We start from the raw sequence: 19,519 nt of genomic DNA, 5'->3' as shown, positions 1-19,519 counted from the left end.
ATTTATCAACTTCAGACATTATCTTCTGACGTCTGGCTATCATGGATGAGGATCTAGCTCTCTACAGCTCTCTTTCATGTTGCAGGCTTTCCCCCGAATCTGGGGATCCTTGGTTGTTGTTCATATGTGAGAATGAAGGCCAAAGAAGTATCTGTGGGGGCTCTGTGTTTATGGGTAGTCACTGGAAGCTTTGGTTGGAGTGAGAATGAAGGCTGGGGGTGGCACCTGGCCATCGTGCTGTGAGTTTCTGAAATGCCAGGATGCTGGAGCTTTCTTTACTGGGGTACCACCAACAACCTCTGCTGCTCCTGTTTTCCTAGACAACAAAATTTCCCTAGAGAAGCGTGCCCCTCAACCCTCTTCTCATCTCCTCTGGACCCTTCCCCTCTGCCCTCTCTCCTCTCTCTTTCTTTCTTCCCTCTCTAGCCTAGGGTTCAGAGCCTGGTTGTAGGCCATTGTGTCCGCTGAGGAAGGGGAGTTGTCAGAGTGTCGTTTACCATTCTGTATACAGATTTTGAATTAATCTCTTACTTTTCACTTTCATCCTCTACCTTGTCTGCTGTCTCCAAGTCATGACCCTCTCCACGGTATGGCCAAGAAGGTTCTAGGAGGTCAGGATCCCTCCTCTGCCACCTACTTTGCTTCTTCAGTGAATTATCCACTATGGACTTTAAGTTTCCGAGAAATGGGATGAAATGCTTCCTTTGCTGAAGAACCCCTTCCCGTTTTCTTCCATATTAAGAGGTAATACCTTAAAAATGAATTTTAGGGACTTCCCTGGTGGTCCAGTGGCTAAGACTCCGCGCTGCCAATGCAAGGGGCCTGGTCAGGGAACTAGATCCCACATGCCGCAACTAAGAGTTCGCATGCCGCAACTAAAGATCCTGCATGCCGCAACTAAGACCCAGCACAGCGAAAAAAATAAAATTAACTAATTAATTAATTAATAATAAAAAAGTAGAAGTGATCCAGTTACAAAGCTTTATTAAAAAAATGAATTTTAATGGGGGTCTCATAAAGGACAGAAGGTGAATGCATGTGCTCATCTGCGATCCTTAGAATATCTTGAATCTTCTTTTACTTAAAAACTTTCTCTTATGCCGTTCAATTTAGATCTTTATCATTTCTTTTAAAGATAATTATTCTATAGATTTTTGCTCTGGTCAGCTCGTGACGTCCTTTGTCCAGCTGCAATAGGATACATTCTTCTTCACTCGTCTCTACTCTTCAGTCCTGGAGCTCCAGCTTAAACAGGTGGTCTGAAGGTCTTTTCCCCAACTTTGCAAGTTCTTGCTTATCTTCACATGCTTATTTTCACTGCCCACTTGATGTTCTCAGCACATTTTCTGAGGGCCTTTGATCATAGCAGCGAACTGGGTTTCTTTCATCGGGCCAGAGGCTTCCTGATGGTTGAGTTACCTCCTTGTCAAACTGGGGGATTCCCAAGGATGTGAACGATGATTTCCTAATTAAACAGGTATTCCTTATTGACAAGGCTGCCTCCCCTGCGGATCGGAGGCATCCTATTTACTCCTATATCTCTTCTAGTAGTAAGAGGTCTGAGATTCACAGACATATGTGATGAATACCAATAGTTGTGGGAGTGGGTTGGGGGCAGGGGGGTCAGGTGACGCAAGCCCAAGGTAAAAATAGCCGTGGTATCTGGGCTGGCTGGGTGGCAGTTGGCTGTTGGTCCTAACCTCAGAGAGGTGATCTCTTTAACCATATTTAGTCACCCCTGACTTGGATAGTTTGGATTTTATCTTTGTGGGATAGCTCTGGCTCTCTTCAAGAAGGCCCACATAGGTGAATGAACAAATCAGAGGCCCCCATCACACAGAACAAACCTGTCACCCTCTGAGCAATAAGAATAATGACAACAACCAAGGATCCAGAAGAATACAGCTCAAGGTCCATGGAAATACCAAAGGTTGTTGGGCTCAAGAAGGGCCCACAAGTTTGAGCTATTCTTTTAGCTCCCTCAGAGGATTATCACATTCTAACTTGAACCAATTCCAGCCTTTATTGGAAACTACAAGTGGAAAGTCAGGTACTGAGTATAAGATATTATGGGTAAAAACATGGCTATGATTCAGAAAAGAAAAGGAGCCAGGACTGTTATCAAGACCAACACTTTAAAAATGGGAAATAAATATGCAAAAATAGCAAATAAGGTAGTTGTATTACAAATATAGAATAATATGCAGCTATTAAAAATCTTGACTTGTGGAACACTTAACAATATGGAAAATGTATAAAACTATGTATGGTATAATTGCATTTTTAATAAAAATACATTTTAAGTACATATACATTTCCTATAAATGCATTTTCTTTTGGTTTTGGTTTTTGTAAGCAATCTCAAGATGGTGAGATAAGTGGAGGTTTTTTGTTTTTTTCCTATTCTGGATTTTCTATGCTTTTACTGTTGAGAAAGTGAGCATGTATTATTTTTCAGTGAGGTATTTTGTTCTAATATTACTAGTTCAATATACTAGTCTCAGAATTTATTAGAATAAAATATCTCATTGAAAAATAATACATGCTCAGTGGCTCAATAGTAAAAATGTAGGAAAAAATTACATAGTGTACACCAGAGGTTGCAAACTTGGATTCCTAGAGAATCCAGAAATGCAACAAAAATGAGTAAAGTGGGCTGCCAGAAATGTAATCAAACTTTCTTTCATTTTTACTTGACCGTGGCATAAGCACATAATGTAGTACAAACATGTATGATATTGGAGATTATATACTAAGTTCAAAATCGGAAAACATAACATTTGAAAAAACCAGCAATATTTAATTATTAATTTTTTTCTTTCATAACTCATTACTTCTTTGCTTTATAACCAGAAATGTGACACTTCTTCTTTTGCCCCAATATATCAATGTTGGGTCTTGCATTTCATGTTGTGATGTGCTGTATAGAATTCAGCCTTGAATCCTTTCACTGAGAGCAATAGTTTTATTTAGTTTCATAATGGAAAACAGCTGTTCATGGCTGAACATGGATAGAATCTTTGTGTGATGGCTTTTATACTTAGGGTAACTACTCTTGAGATATTTGTAGAATAATGGCATTCCAATGTTGCAACATTTAATTTGGGGGACTAAATTGTGGTTCAAAAGATTCCATTTATGGCACTCTATTAATTAAGAAAGGTGAGTTGCATAATAGCGTTTATTTTTTATAAAATTAGAACCTTTTTTTGGAATCCTGTCTTCAATCTCACAATTTTGGGAGAGCAGTTAAAGCAATCTCTTTCATTTCTGAAAATTGATTTCAGCATAGGAAAGTGGGTTAGATTAGTCTTTGTCAAATGAGTTTTCCAAAGATGTAATTTCACTAAGAATGAACAAATTCAGTAGCTCATTTGCATACCTGTGAAGATTCTTGCAGAGAAGTACCCAAATGCCTTAGATGGCTTGGGATATTTACTAAAAAATTCAATACTTTGATATTTGCTGGTGAGTTGGGTAAGTATTTTTTGTTCGATGATATAAACAAGTTAATAATTTTTCAACTGTTCCTCTGAACTGCAAATAAGACTCCAATGTCATACACCAATTATCCTTAATTATTAGAACAGATGAATGGTATTACTATTGTGTATCCGCATGAGGCAAAGCATTGAAATCTCTATACTTTCAGCCATGGGATTGAATCCAATTCAGTAAGCCCATGATAGTTTCTATTTTAACTTAGTGTAAGGCAATTCTTGGTGAGTTGTTTAGGTTTCACGATCGTGCAAAATTTGGCACCTTAGATTTAAGTTTGATAACGAGGTCATTGTTAATGCTGACCATCTCAGGAGCTCTGTTTCATACTTACTAATTTTGACCTGTCTGCTTTAAATTTTTCAAGACTTCTCAACACACAAAGCTAAGCCATTTCCTGAAGTTGTGCCTATGATGGACACCATGCCCTAAAGTTCTCCAATCACATCAGAGTCTCTTTGGAACCATAAATAAATATAGCTGACTGGGTGGTGTTATTTTAACTGGGCTCTCATAAGTTTCCCTAGGAAATGCCACAAATGATTGAACTTTTTCACACAACCTGTCCTGTAAGTTCTCAGCCATGTCGTCATCTTGCTGAGAACAGCATTTCTGTTTAGTCTTCCATTTCCAAATACTTGTTTTTGTTCAAGGCATGAATTTCCTCTTTCCTCAGTAGATACCCTTTTACAAACTCAGCATTCATAAAAGGTTTCAATGCCTGAGCAGTATTCTCACCTATTTCACTCCATAACTTCATTTCACAGTTGCATCACTTGTTTTATTTACATTGAAAAAAAATGTGTTGAAACGTCAGTCCTTCGTTTTTAGATCATTAAGTTTCAATATACTAGTCACAGCTTCTTTGGTTGGATTCTTTTGATACTAACACATTTTATTTGCATGTCAAACTTGGAAGATTTTTGTTTTCCTTTTTTTTTTAAATTTTATTTATTTATTTTATTTATGGCTGTGTTGGGTCTTCGTTTCTGTGCGAGGGCTTTCTCTAGTTGTGGCAAGCGGGGGCCACTCTTCATCGCGGTGCGTGGGCCTGTCACTGTCACGGCCTCCCTTGTTGTGGAGCACAGGCTCCAGACGTGCAGGCTCAGTAATTGTGGCTCACAGGCCCAGTTGCTCCGCGGCATGTGGGATCTTCCCAGACCAGGGCTCGAACCCGTGTCCCCTGCATTGGCAGGCAGACTCTCAACCACTGCGCCACCAGGGAAGCCCGGAAGATTTTTTAAAAATTAATTTTTATTGGAGTGTAGTTGCTTTACAATGTTGTGTTAGTTTCTACTGTACAGCAAAATGAATCAGCTATACATGTACATATATCCCCTCTTTTTTGGATTTCCTTCCCATTTAGGTCACCACAGTGCATTAAGTAGAGTTCCCTGTGCTACACAGTATGTTCTCATTAGTTGTCTATTTTATACATAGTATCAATAGTGCGTATGTGTCAATCCCAATCTCCTAACTCCTCCCACTCCCCCCGCCCCCTGCTTCTCCCTTGGTATCCATACATTTGTTTTCTATGTCTGTGTCTCTCTTTCTGCTTTGCAGACAAGATCATCTATACCATTTTTCTAGATTCCACATACATGCATTAATACACTATATTTGTTTTTCTCTTTCTGACTTACTTCACTCTGTATGACACTCTCTAGGTCCATCCACGTCTCTACAAAGGACCCAGTTTCGTTCCTTTTTATGGCTGAGTAATATTCCATTGTATATATGTACCACATCTTCTTTATCCATTCCTCTGTTGATGGATATTTAGGTTGCTTCCATGTCCTGGCTATTGTAAATAGTGCTGCAATGAGCATAGGGGTGCATGTGTCTTTTTTGAATTATGGTTTTCTCTGGGTATATGCCCAGTAGTGGGATTGCTGGGTCATATGGTAGTTCTATTTTTAGTTTTTTAAGGAACCTCCATACTGTTTTCCATGTGGCTGTATCAATTTACATTCCCACCAATAGTGCAGGAGGATTCCCTTTTCTCCACACCCTCTCCAGCATTTGTTGTTTGTAGATTTTTTGATGATGGCCATGGAAGAATGTTTTTAACTTTTGAAAAAAAAAAAGTTATTCTTCTGCAAATACATAGCCCTCTCTGGTGCTCTTTTGTTTCCCTCTCTTTAATGGAGTTATGGATATAAAAGAAAAGGATTACTTTCTTCTTAATGCTATTATAAGATGAATACAGTCCAAACTGATGATAAATGACTACTGACCATCTGCCTCAGTGATGGGAGGAGAATGGGGAGTGGCAGGGAGTATGGCAACATGGAAAACCACTCAGCTCCAGTTGACTTGCTCCTTGCTGGAATGTCGCTCCAGCGTTGACAGATCTTCTACATTTTTAAAATAAAAAAAGTGTAATGTACAAATTAAAAGTGGATATATTTAAAAAGTACAGCTTGGTGAATTTTTCACAAATGGAACAAGGTGGTATAACTCGCAGCTAGATCAAGAAACAGAACCGAAGCATCAGGCCCCACAAGGCACCCTCGAACTCCCTTCCAGTTGAGATCTTTTACTTTTTAAGAAAAAAATCTGGATTCATATGTGGACTCTCCATTTCTAAATTTTGTCAAGTAATTCAAAACATTTTCAAACCCCGTGGGCCAAGCTAAATACATCTTCTGACCAGAGTCAACACAGAGGACTCCAGTTTGGAGTCTTGCTTTTTTCGTTGGTGTCTGGAAGACCACACCACTCTAGAGGGGGTGGGTAACCATGTTTGTGCTATGATTGACTGGGGTCTTTCCCTGGGATTTCGGCAGTGGGACACTAGCTGGGTAATGGTGCTAAAAGTGGGAGCTTCTGTAGCCCCAGGCCCTACTCCACCATGTCAGTGGAGGAGCAGAGAAAGCTGGTTCCCAGAGAGAAAACTGAAGTGCAGAGAGAGAAAACATACAGCAAGGGAGAGCAAGAGAGCAAGAGAAGCTGCCTTGGTTCCCCAGTAGCTTTCCAACTTCCCAATTCTTGGTCCTAGATCCTTCTGAAGCCAGGATATACTAGGGACTGAAGAGCTAATTAGGCTGTAGGCTTCTCTAAGGGTTCAGGAGGGACAAGCAGGTGGTAAATCACAGTGGGAGATGCACGTGACAGCCGATGGCTGGCAGTCAAGTGGGCAGGGGTCTCCATGTGGGAACTCTGTTCATACAGAGCCAGTCCCTAAGCCTGAGCTGGGGTAAGGAGTGAGGAGGCCTGGCAGGCAAGTGGGAACTAGAAATTCACTCAGGTGAGCTCATAACAGCATTTTTGTTTAAGAAATGTTGGAGATTGGCTTATTATTCTCAGTTCTTCACACCTTCCCTATAATAGAATTATTCATCCATGTCCTTTGCCGTATGACTTTGCACACACCCTACTAGAATAAGTGGAGCATGATTTCACATCCACTTGACTTTAGGCTTGGCCAATTGACTTGCCTTGGCCAATGGATGGCCATTGGGTGGGTGGATTTGACAGAGGCCAGTTCTGAGTTAAGGCCTTAAGAATCATGGGAAGTTTCCACTAGCCTTTTCTTGTGCTTCTTCCATCCACAGTGAGATGAGCCTGCCCCAGGTATCTGGTGGTCCCAGAACGGGTGACATATGGAACTGATCTGTATCTGGCCTGAATCAGAGCCACTCCACCCAATCCATAAACTAAGTGAGAAAAATAACTGCTTATTTTTATAAACCAGTAAGATTTTAGGATTATTTATTACATAGTATTATCATAGCAATAGCTGACTGATACAGAGTAGGAATGGATTCTAGGCAAAATTAGGGACTAGGAGCCAAGGCAGAGGGAGTATAGTAACGCGGAGTGGACGACGCCGGGAGTGGAGAAGGGAGAGCTCAGACTCAGAGGCAACGTGCGCGGTAATGGGGGCTCTTTGAGGTCATTCCAGAGGGCACCAGCTCCATGTCTGACGGGAAGAGGGAAATGAGAGTGGTCTGGGGAAAATACCTGTCACCACATTGATCATCTGGCTTGAGAGAATCAGGAGGAACACAGGAGCCAAGCGGTTGTCACTGAGCTGGTGACCTTATTCTAAGCCATCGGGTCTGTTCAAACTTTATACCCCACTCCCAGCTTGGTCAGCATTGGCTCAGGATCTGCGAGCACCCGTGGACCTAGCTCAGAGGATTCTGGGAAAATGGCAGCAGGAAAAATACAGTGGAAGAGGACACTACCAGTACTGCAGCTCCCAAATGCTCAAAGGGGGGTGTGAGTGTGTATGTGTGCTGGCTCATCTCTTATAAACCTGGTGGTTGCTTGCTGTCTACCTTCTTGCTGTTTTTCTTAACAGCTCAACCTGGAGTGGGTTTGAGGTTGGGAGACTGTTACATATTCCGACCACAGTCATCAGCTTTCTGAGAGGTTACAGTTTCAGATGAAGCCTGTGAGACCATAGATCAGTAGGACAACTGGATGACAGGGCAGGATGTGGTGGCCAGTGGCCTGCGTTGCCACAGCAGAGGATGCTGGGCAGAAACACAGACCGAGGGTGTTTCTGTTTTTCTTCCTTGAAATTCCTTTTCCCTGGGGCTTCCAAGCTCAGGAAGCTCATGTCATCTCCTAATTGAGGCAGATGAAGATGGGAGTTCTGTAGGGAGGCGTTTCCACTTAATCAAGGCCAGTCTTACCCAAGCTCTAGGATTAAGCAGAGATCTGCAGATCTGCACACTTGCTTGGGCAGCCTGTTTTCTGTCTTCGCTACCTTGTTATCTGGCCCTTTGCTGAATTCCTGTAGCTTTTCCAGGACTTAAACAATGAGATTAACAGCTATAATTTTTTGAATGCCTACCATATGCTAGGTTCTCTGGTGGAACTTTTACAAATATTACTGATAATAACAACAGTGAAGATGACTAATATTTATTAAGCATTTACTATGTGCTAGGCACCGTGCCAAGCCCTGTACGTGTATTAACTTATCAAGAATCCTCAAAGTAAGGCAATGTAGGCCTCATTATTTTTGCACATGAGTAATAATCAGTGGAGTCAGGACTTGGATCTAGATTGACCTGACTCCAGGGCCTCTGCTTTTTTTCATTCATGATGCTGTTTTGCTTGGTTTCGCTCTCTAGCCATGGCAGGGCCCTGTCCAGTTAGTAGGGTGGGCTGGGACATAGATCAGAAGGGTGAACACAGTGTGGGGCCATTTCTAGGTAAGAGTTCGGTGAGTAGTTCACGATGGGGGCAGAGATAAAGTCCAGCAGGAAGCATGGCAAGGCCCTGAAAGGTGAGTGAAACAGAGAGAGGGACAATCCAGAAGCCATCAGGTGTCCTGGCAGGCAGTTGGGCTGTGCAGGAAGCCTGTCAACAGGGAGCATGCCCTAGATGCTGGGCAGGGGTCCAGGAGCAGGACACCAGGCCCTGGAGGAGATGGAGCTGGTCAGAGCACAGCCTATAGTTCTGGCTATGCCCTTTACTAACTTTTGGGCAAGTTACTTACCTCCCCTGAACTTCAGTTTCTTCATCTGTAAAATGGGGAGTATAATATTACCTTCTTCATAGGGTTAATATGATGGCTAAATGAAACGAGCATAAAGTGCCAATGGTAGTGGCTGGCATTACCATTGTAATGCTCTTTGTAGTATTGAGCACCACCAAGGAAGTGCACGATGGCACAAGGCACAAGGACAAGGCAGGACACAATTTATCATAACAGAGTCATGTGAAGCATAAGAAGAGCAGTCCCCCCCCCAACCCCCCAAAAAAGAGCAGCCCTAAAATTCCTTTTGCTGGAGATCAGTATTTGTTTTAGAGTCTGGAATGGAGTTAAGTGACCTCAGTCCCATACAGAGGAGGGTGGTTGAACCCAAAGCAGGTCCTGCTCTTTCCAGACGTGGGTTTTAGAATCCTGGCCCCTTATAACTGAAAGGCTCTTGCTCAGGGATTTGGACCCCCAGCTTGTTGCTCTTTCAGCGGTATGATGCTGCTGATAAACACCTGACATAAAATATGGACAACCATGTCAACGGCACATGTACTACAGTTGTTTTAAAACATGTATGCAGGTTTGTTCCTTGACACTCCTCCCATCAAAAGGTAGCATTGAATTCCTCTGCCCTTGAACATGGGCTGACTTTAGTGATTGGCTTCTAATGAAGAGAATGTGGTGAAAGTGATGCTGTGTGTCTTCCAAGGCTGGGTTAGAAAACGTGATACAGCTTCTGTCCAGCTCTGTCTCTCGGGATGCTCAGCCTTGGAACCAATCGCCATGTTAGGAGGAAGCTCAGCCACGTGGAGAGACCACGTGAAGTGTCTGGACCAACTGCCCCAGCTAAGGTCCTATCTGCTAGCCAGCGTCAGTCACCAAACAAGTGAGTGAGCTAGACCTCAGATAATTTGGTCTAGCCTTGGAGCCATGCCAGCTGACACCAAGTGGATGGGCTGTCCCCAGCAACTCCTACCCAAATGACTGATGATTGAGCAAAATAAGTATTGCTGTTTTAAGCCATTATGTTGTGGGCTGGCTTGCTAAATAGGCTATGCACATGCATAGAGGAGCATGGAAGAGAAGCAGTTGGACACAGGGCTTAAGAGTTTGTATTCTGGAGTCAGAAAATTGACTCTCAAATTTCGGCTCTGCTATTTGCACTGAGCCAGTTTCATAACATCTTGAGACTGTTCTGCCCTCTGTAAGATGGTGATAATAATTATATTAATTTTAAGGGTTGTTGTATTAGTTTGCTCAGGCTTCCATAGCAAAATACCAGAGTCTGAAATGAATTTTCTCATAGTTCTGGAGGCTGGAAGTTCAAGATCAAAGTATCAGCAAGGTGTCTGGTTTTTCCTGAGGCCTCTCTCCTTGGTAGATGGCTGTCTTCTCACTGTGTCCTCACATGATCTTTCCTCTGTGAACACGCCTATCTGTGTCTACATTTGCTCTTTTTATAAGGCCACCAGTCATAATTGTATTAGGACTCACCCTAAAGACCTCATTTTAACCTACTTACTCTTTAAAGACCCTTTCCCCAATACAGTTACATTCTGAGGTGCTGGGGTTTAGGACTTCAACATATGAATTTGGGGGTTGGGGGACACAGTTCAGTCCATAACTATAAAGCACTGGTTTTTGGTGGACACACAGTAAATGCTTAATAAATAATGGCCATTACTATTATTGTATATATGTTATATATATATGACATCAACATGCAAAAGGAGTAATACCACCACGTATGCAGGGGAAATTGTATTTTCTTTTCACTTGGGTGTTAAGAGAAGACAGTTTCCGACTCAGCACTGTTTGTTGCCCAGACCCCCAGCCTGGCCCCCAGCCCCAGCTCAGTGATGGTGGGGAGAGAGGGGCTGAGCAGTCTCCTCTGAATGAAGGAAGCAGCAGCATTTCCTGACCCTCCAGAGACAGGTGCTTCCTTTGGCGACCCTTGGGAGGGACTTTCTCTTTGATCCTGGGGGAAAATCCCAGGGTGATCCCTGGTAAGAAAGGTTTGGGGTGTTGTAAAAACCAGAGGTCACTGTCTGTCTGAAGTTGTCTGGGTGCTCCAGAGCTGATCCTTGGAGTCGTTCCCACTGGACGCAATTTGGAAAAGGTATTTTAGAGAGAAAGTCCCGATTCAGAAAACCTTTCTGCCAAGTCCTTTGTTTTCCTAATGTTGCCGCAATGTCTGGAGCTGAATTTAAAAAATGGCATTTTCCTGGAAAGGACTTCTTGGTCTTTTTTGGAAATGTCTCATGTAAAACAAGATCACCAGTGGGCTGTTGGGTCTGGTCTCCCAGGAGTGAGCTTGGGAAATGGGAGTGGGGGAGGGTGGGACAGGGTGGGAAAAAGAACAAAAACACAGAGGGAGAAAGCAGGACGTGACCAAGGGGCCAACATTCCTGTGTTAGAAACAGGCTCAAGGCTCAGGAATTGTTCCAACGGGTCAGGCGTCATGGTGGGGAGAAAGGGAGGGAGGGGAGCCCTGACCCCAAGAGCAGGGCTGTGGGAACGTCCCCCAGGAGACTATTGGTGGCAGTGCTCGGTCATCATTCATCACAGAAATGGGCCTGTCCCTCGGCCTGCCATTTCCCTCCTCCCTGGTCTTGCATGGGTGGGAGGGCGAGAGATACAGCAAGCTCTGACTAGGGCTCTCTGAGGGCAGGGGCCTGGCATCTTCCATTAGATTTGATTTTCTTCCTGAGGAGAGGGACCGTATGTGGCATCCATTCTAGAGATTCGTAGTCCTTTTGGGCTACTATAAGAAAGTACCATAGCTGGGGTTTCTTATAAACAACAGAAATTTATTTCTCGCTGTTCTGGAGGCTGGGAAGTCCAAGATGAAGATGCTAGCAGATTCTGGTGATGTCTGGTGAGAGCCCGCTTCCTGGTTCATAGACAGCTGTCTTCTTGCTGTGTCCTCACATGGTGAAAGGGTGAGGGAGCTCTCTGGAGTCTTGGAAGGGCACTAATCCCATTCATGAGGACTCCACCCTCATGACTTAATTACCTCCCAAAGATCCTACCTCCTAACATTATCACATTGGGGGTTAGGATTTCAACATATGAAATTTGGGGGGACATAAACTTTCAGTCCATAACAGGCTTCATGAGGGCCAGACTGTGTCTTTCCATCAGGCTGAAGGGTCCAAGTACAGGGACCCTGTCCCTCCTTGATCTAAGGAATCTCTGAAGCTGGGAACCTCATCCCCTTCTTTCAACGTGTCCCAGAACCCAGTATTCAGGAGAAACTTGGTTTATGGACCTGACTGACCTGGTGACCTACTTACAGTCCTGCTTCTCCACCCTTGTAAGCAGCACAGACAAGACGTACTGACTGGAAAGACTTGACATGGGCAGGCCAGCTACTACTTCCCTCCGGGCCCAAGGCCAGGGCAATTACCGTGGCCAAGCAGAATTTCTGTGGCAGGAGGACACTTGGAAACTGTTTGCAGAGCTGGCTTCCATCCTCTGGGCTTCTATGTTACTCTTCCATCCATTACTTACCCTGTCCTTGCTTCTCATTGCCAGCCTCAAGTCTCCTGGATTTGTGGTGACTCTGGGCCTCAGAATACAGTAAGGGTAAAGAGCAGAGGAATGGGCATGTAAGGATCACTGAATCTTAGAATTGGAAGCCACTCTAGAGATGATTTTATCCATTTTCTTACCTGGATCATTCATTCATTCATTTGATAGACACTTAATGATGACTGTTCTGTGCCAAACTCTGCTCTAGGCACTGGGTAGATAGGAGTGAACAAAACAGACATGGTTCCTGCCCTCATGGAGCCAAGTGTCTGACGCTTGCATATGCCAGTCTCATCGAGGGTCACACAGATTCTGCAAAACTTCCATGTTTTTGTAGCTCTCCGTCCCAAGGCAGCCCATTTCAATTTTGGTCAGCTCTGAAAGTCATAATGTTCCTCTATAGACTGAGTCAATGTCCTTTTCTTCTGTAATTTTTACTCATTTGTCTCAGTCTGCTTTCAGATGAAATCTCTCACTGTGATGGTGAGTTTGTCATTTTTTTTCTTTCTTTCCATCTTCTTCTTTTTAGACTATATTGTTAGGTGTGCCCAAGTTTAAGATAGTTGTATTTTCTTAGAGAATTCTTCTTTTGATCATTTTGTAATCATTTCCTCTACTTCTTCTGATTTTAGTGTTGCTTCATCACTTGTTTTTTTTTGGCTAATGATTGCTTGGTTTATTTTTTCCACTCATTTCTTTCTGTGTTATTAAGAGCCATGTTTCTTATTTGATCTTAACATTTCTGTCATTTAGCAGGTAATCTGAATCCCTTTTATTTATATTCATCACTGGAATCCAATTGTTACTGGTATATATTGATATCTTAATGTTTTGGTTTTAATCTCTTAGCTTCTTTGCTTCTTTTCTGTCTTCTGTTATATTGACTGAGTTTTCTTTAGTCCGTCTTTTTTCTCTTTCACTGTTTTAAAAGTTACATACATTCAAAGTCTTTTCTTTTAGTGATTATCCTTAAATTTTTAACATGCTGTGCAATTAAGTGTTGCATTTGGCTGCAAATAATGGAAAACAATGGATTAAATATGAAAGGGTTATTTTGTAGAGAGAAGGCCAGAGTCAGGCAGTATAGAGCTTAGTGTACCTCTTTAAGGATGTCATCAAGCACCGAGGTTCTTTTTATTATCTTTTTCTCCTATCCTTAGTATGTGACTTTGTCTTCTCTTCATGGTCACAGGGTGCCTGCTGCTTGTTCAGTCATTGTGTGCTCATTCTAGGTAGGAAGAAGAGAAAGGGGTAAAGGGCAAAGTGTTCTTCCTGGAAGCCTACCAGGAAGCTGTGGTTATATTTCATTGGCTGAAACTGTAACACCTTGCTACCCCAGCTGCAAGTGAGTTGGGAAAGGTGAGTATTTTTAGCTGCCCTGTAGAAAATCAATGTTCTACTATAAGAAAGAAGGGGAAAGAGAATATATTGTGTGGGCAGCTCCAAGTATCTATAACTCATGTATATTACTGTAGTAATCTTACAATTTATCTGAATTTCTACATCTTTTTTTTTTTTGCAGTTCATTCTTTTTTCCCCCAATTTTATTGTGATATAATTGACATACAGCACTGTATACGTTTTAAGGTGTATAGCATAATTATTTGATATACATATATCATGAAATGATGACCACAGTAAGTTCAGTGAACATCCATCACCTCATATAAAATCAGGGAAAGAGAAAAAAATATTTTTTCCTTGAGGAGAAGTCTTCGGATTTACTCTCTTAACTTTCCTATGTAATATACAGTAGTGTTAATTACATTTATCGTGTTGTACATTACATCCCTAGTACTTATTTATCTTATGACTGGAAGTTTGTGCCTTTAGAATGCCTTCATCTAATTATCCCTTCCCCCACCCCCTACCTCTGGTAACCACAAATCTGATCTCTTTTTCCATGAGTTTGTTTGTTTGTTTGTTTGTTTAACATCTTTATTGGAGTATAATTGCTTTACAATGTTGTGTTAGTTTCTGCTGTATAACAAAGTGAATCAGCTATACGTATACATATATCCCCATATCCACTCCCTCTTGCGTCTCCCTCCCACCCTCACTAACCCACCCCTGAATCTCTACAGCTTTAGGATGTTCTTATTCTAATCACTCCATCTCAAGTTTCATGTTATTATTTAGCATTTTAGCTCTACTTTGTTTTTAAACTCTGCAAAAATCAGACATCACTACTGCTATTGCTATTTTATAGTCAATTTGTACTTAGACTTATCCACATGCTCATCCATTTCTTCACTAACCATTGTTTCTTCCATCTTACTCCTTCCACTCAGCTCAGTTTCCTTCTATAAATGATAAACTCTTTTGTCCTTTTCTGAAGATGTGGTGTCTTTTTTTAAAAGCATTTTTCAATTGAAATATAGTTGATTTACAATATTGTGTTAGTTTCAGGTGTACAGCAAAGTGATTCAGATATATATATAGGTTATTACAAGATATTGAATATAGTTCCCTGTGTTATACAGTGGATCCGTGTTACTTACCTATTTTATGTGCAATAGTTTGTATTTGTTAATCCCATACTCCTAATTTGTCCCTCCTTCACTCCCTGTCCCCTTTGGTAACCATAAGTTTGTTTTCTATGTCTGTGAGTCTATTTCTGTTTTGTATATAGATTCATTTGTATTATTTTTTAGATTCCACATATAAGTGATATCATATAATATTTGTCTTTCTCTGACTTACTTGACTTAGTATGATATTCTCTAGGTTCATCCATGTTGCTGCAAATGGCAATATTTCATTCTTTTTTATGGCTGAGTAATATTCCATCGTGTATATATACCATATCTTCTTAAACCAAAATAATTTGTTGATGAGCATTTGGGTTGTTTCCATGTCTTGGCTATTGTAAATAGTGCTTCTTTGAATATTGAGGTGCACATATCTTTTTGAATTAAGGTTTTCATTTTTTCAGGATATATACCCAGAAGTGGGATTGCTGGATCATATGGTAACTCTATATGGAACCTCTATACTGTTTTCCATAGTGGCTGTACCAATTTACATTCCCACCAACAGTGTAGGGGAGTTCCCTTTCCTCCACCCCCTCTCCAACACTTATCATTTGTAATAAGTGTTGACTTTTTGATTCTGACAGGTATGAGGTGATACCTCATTGTGGCTTTGATTTGCATTTCTCTAACAATTAGTGATGTTGAGCATCTTTTTATGTGCCTGTTGGCCATCTGTATGTCTTCTTTGGAGAAATGTCTATTTAGGTCTTCTGCCATGATGTCTTTTTAAAAAATCCCCACTCTTGAATGATAGTTGACCTTGGCGTGATGTTCTATAAAAATAGCTATTCTCCTTCAACATAAAAAATTATTCTATTGGCCTCTATGGTTGCCGATGCCCAGTCTGCTGTCTATTTTTTCTTATAGGTGATATTTCTTTTCTTCCTGGTGCTTTCATGATTTTTCTCTCTAGTTGGTGCTCTGCAGTTTCACTATAATGAACCTAGGTGTATTTTTATGTTTATTTATCTTTCTCAGGTTCCTAAGTGCCTTTTCAGTTTGAAGATCTGTCTTTCATCAATCTAGGAAATTCTTAGTCATCATCCCTGAGTATTGCTTCTCCTTCTTTCTCTCTAATCTCTCCCTCTAGTACTCATAAAACACTCATTTTGGACCTTCATGTTCTATTCTTCAAGTCATATGTTCTCTCTTTATATTTTAATTTTCTTAGTTGTTTTATGCTATATTCTGGAGACTTTTCTATGATCTATTTTTTTGGTTCACTAAGTCTGTCTTCAGTTTTGTCTAATTTACTGTTTACTCTATCCTTTGCATTTTTTATTTCTAGAAGTTCTAGAAGTTTCTTTTTCACATTTATCTTTTTTATTTTCCAGTATTCATTCCTTATGGTTTCTTGTCATTCTTTTCTTTCTTTAACATTTTAAACATATGTTATGGTTTCTTTTAGATTGTTCTTTCATTTTAAATTCTTGAGGTAATAATCCTCTCATTTATCTTCCGGTCTCCCTTATGGTGATTTGTAATTTTTGGTCGTGAGTACATATTTAGCTGTTTTTTTTCCCCTTACAATAGGGAAGGTTCTCTGCAGCGAAGTTTTTCATTTGTCCTGCTCCAAGGGGGCAGTCCAAGACAAATTTTTTTTTTTATTAACTTTTTGGTTTACAATTTGCATAGGGATGCTGATTAATTTTATATGTTAACTTGGCTAGGCCATGATACTGAGTTTTTGGTCAAATACCAGTCTAGATGTTGCTGTGATTTTTAGATGTGATTAGCATTTGAACCAGTAGACTTTGAGTCAAGCAGATTGCTCTCCATAATGTGGGTGGGCCTCATCCAATCAGTTGAAGGCCTTAAGAGAAAAAGACTGAGATCCCTTGAGGAAGAAATTCTGCCTCCAGACTGCCATGGATTTGAGCTGCAACATAACTACTTCCCTGATTCTCTAGCCTGTGGGTCTGCCCTGCAGATTTTGAACTTGCCAGTCCCCACAACTATGCAGTTTAAAATAAATTTCTCTCTCTCTCTATAAACACATTCTATTGTTTCTGTTTCTCTGAAGAACCATGACAAATACGCCAGGTAAGGAGTGCAAATTTGGAGAACACTCTTGTGTTTAGTGATGATTTGAGGTTTTGTTTCTCAGGGGTAGTTTTGTTTCTTTACCTGCAACTCTTATCACTGGGGTTTTCCTGGGCCTGTGAGTGGGACTTAAATTGAAACAATGATCCTCCCAGAGTCTCCACTTAATGCTTCTAGAGTCTCCATTACAGGACCCCAAAGCTCCATCTTTTGCTCTTTTGTGGGCTTTAAAACCCCAGCCTCTAGACATTTGTGTCAATATCTCCCGGGACCATTAGGCGTCAGTAAAGCTTGACACTCTGACTGGAAGTTCCCCCCTTTTTTTCCTGGCACCTAGAGATTTTACTTTATTCTTATGAGCTTAGCTATATTTATTTACAAAATTTTTTGCTATATTTTACCAGTATTTTTATTGTTTTTTAGCAGAATTAGAAGTTCACGTTAGCTCATTCTGTAATGTTGCTGGAACCTGAAAACCCAGTAGGCCTTCAAGTTGTTGAAGACAGCTCTTATATTCAACCCCAGGTTTTTTCTACCCTGTCGTCCTCATGTGACGAAGTGTCTTATCCTGATTATACTTCTCTTATGCTATTCCAGCTTGTTCACATCCTTCTAAAGAGTAGAATCCCAGACAGGGGTGGGCTCCCAAGGTATGGCCAAACCAAGAGGTCAGAGGTGTTGCCACTCCACAGTCTGGACACCACACTCCTCTCCATGAAGTCTAGGGTCCCAGGGACTCTTTGGGCTAAAACACAACAGTGTTGGCAAAGAGTAAGCTTACAAAAACCTGTATGGGGTGGAAAAAGAGTAAGAACAGCCATGAGAGACTGGTAGAGTGTCAAAGAGTGAAATAGCATTTGAGGGAGTTAAAACAAATGAGATATGGCTCTGCCCAGGGAGCCCTGCAGAGACATTCCACAGCCCTGTCTCAGGATCAATGATGTAATAGCAGAAAACTTCAGGGGACTGTCTCAGTGTTTTCTTAAGTTATTTAGGTTATTATTTGCCCTTGGTCTACTCTTCTTTTCAGGGCTAGTTTTTTCTCTTTTTTTTCCAGGCTGTTGTATAAGCACCTTAAATCTCTGATTAGAAACTTTACTGTGTTCTGTTTGGTGTGCTTTGTTCTGATAAGCATGGATTTTATAACTCCCAGGTCTTTTGTAGAAAGCCTGGGGAGCTGGGACCTGTAGTCAGATGGAGATAGTTGCTATGGGATATTCATTTAGTGTAGATCAGGAATTCTACCAGTTATCGCCTCACAGTGGGGATGGGAGGAGAGGCGGTGGGGGGAGGGGGGAGGGGAGGGAGGGAAAGAGAGAGAGAGAGAGAGAGGGAGAGAGAGAAAGAGTGGGAGAGAGATTGATCCGGTAGAAAGAAAACTGCCATGTGACTTTTCCAAATCCCTTAACCTCTCAACTTCTTTATCTGTAAATAGAAAGCATTTACTTTGACTCCCTTGCCTCAGATGATCTGAGCCCTGGTTCCCCTGGTAGAGAAAAGGCAGTGGTGCAGGGTCATGCTACTGGGAAGAGAACATGCTGCATATCTTTCCTATGTAGTTCCACGTCTCAGAAGGGCAGTTTTTAATTCTTGAAGTAATAACCATAGCAAGCTTTTATATGGTGCTCACAATGGGCCTGACACTGTTCTAAGCACTTTACAAGCCCCCTCACTTAATCCTCACAGCATCCCTGTGAACTAGAGACAGTTATTATCTTCATGCTCAAGGTCAGAAAAGAGACACGGAGAAGTTAAGTAACTTGCCTAAGGTCATACAACTATAACACGTAAGGATTCAAACCCAAGCCCCCCGGCTCCAGAGTTAGTGCTGTTAGCCCATACTTTTAAGAGCTAAGAGGCAGGGAGCTTAAGGAGTTCCAAAAAAGCCATAAAGACACATTCAAAATCCTTGAAAAAAGAAAGAATAAAAGATAGAGAGCATGTAATGGAGGATTTGACTTAGTCTTTTTTAAAAACAATTTATTTATTATATTTTTATTTATTTTTGGCTGCGTTGGGTCTTTGTTGCTGCACACGGGCTTTCTCTAGTTGCGGAGATTGGGAGCTACTCTTTGTTGCGGTGCGTGGGCTTCTCATTGCGGTGGCTTCTCTTGTTGCGGAGCACGGGCTCTAGGTGTACGGGCTCAGTAGTTGTGGCTCGCAGGCTCAGTAGTTGTGGCTCACAGGCTCAGTAGTTGTGGCGCATGGGCTTAGTTGCTCCGCGGCATGTGGGATCTTCCTGGACCAGGGCTCGAACCCGTGTCCCCAGCATTGGCCGGCGGATTCTTAACCACTGAGCCACCAGGGAAGCCCTTGACTTAGTCTTGATGGAAAGTCTTGGCATCTATTGCGCTGAGATCTGGAGGATGAGAAGGCACTAACTAGATGAAAGGAGAGGGAAGAGCCTGGCAGGCAGAGGGATCCGAATATGTTGAGGGAACACAATGCGGTCCAGGAGTCTGTGTGC

The sequence above is a fragment of the Eschrichtius robustus genome, chromosome 15, assembly GCF_028021215.1.
Source record: "Eschrichtius robustus isolate mEscRob2 chromosome 15, mEscRob2.pri, whole genome shotgun sequence".
Taxonomy (NCBI): domain Eukaryota; kingdom Metazoa; phylum Chordata; class Mammalia; order Artiodactyla; family Eschrichtiidae; genus Eschrichtius; species Eschrichtius robustus.
The sequence above is the reverse complement of the archived record's forward strand: the minus strand, read 5'-3'. Positions refer to the sequence as shown.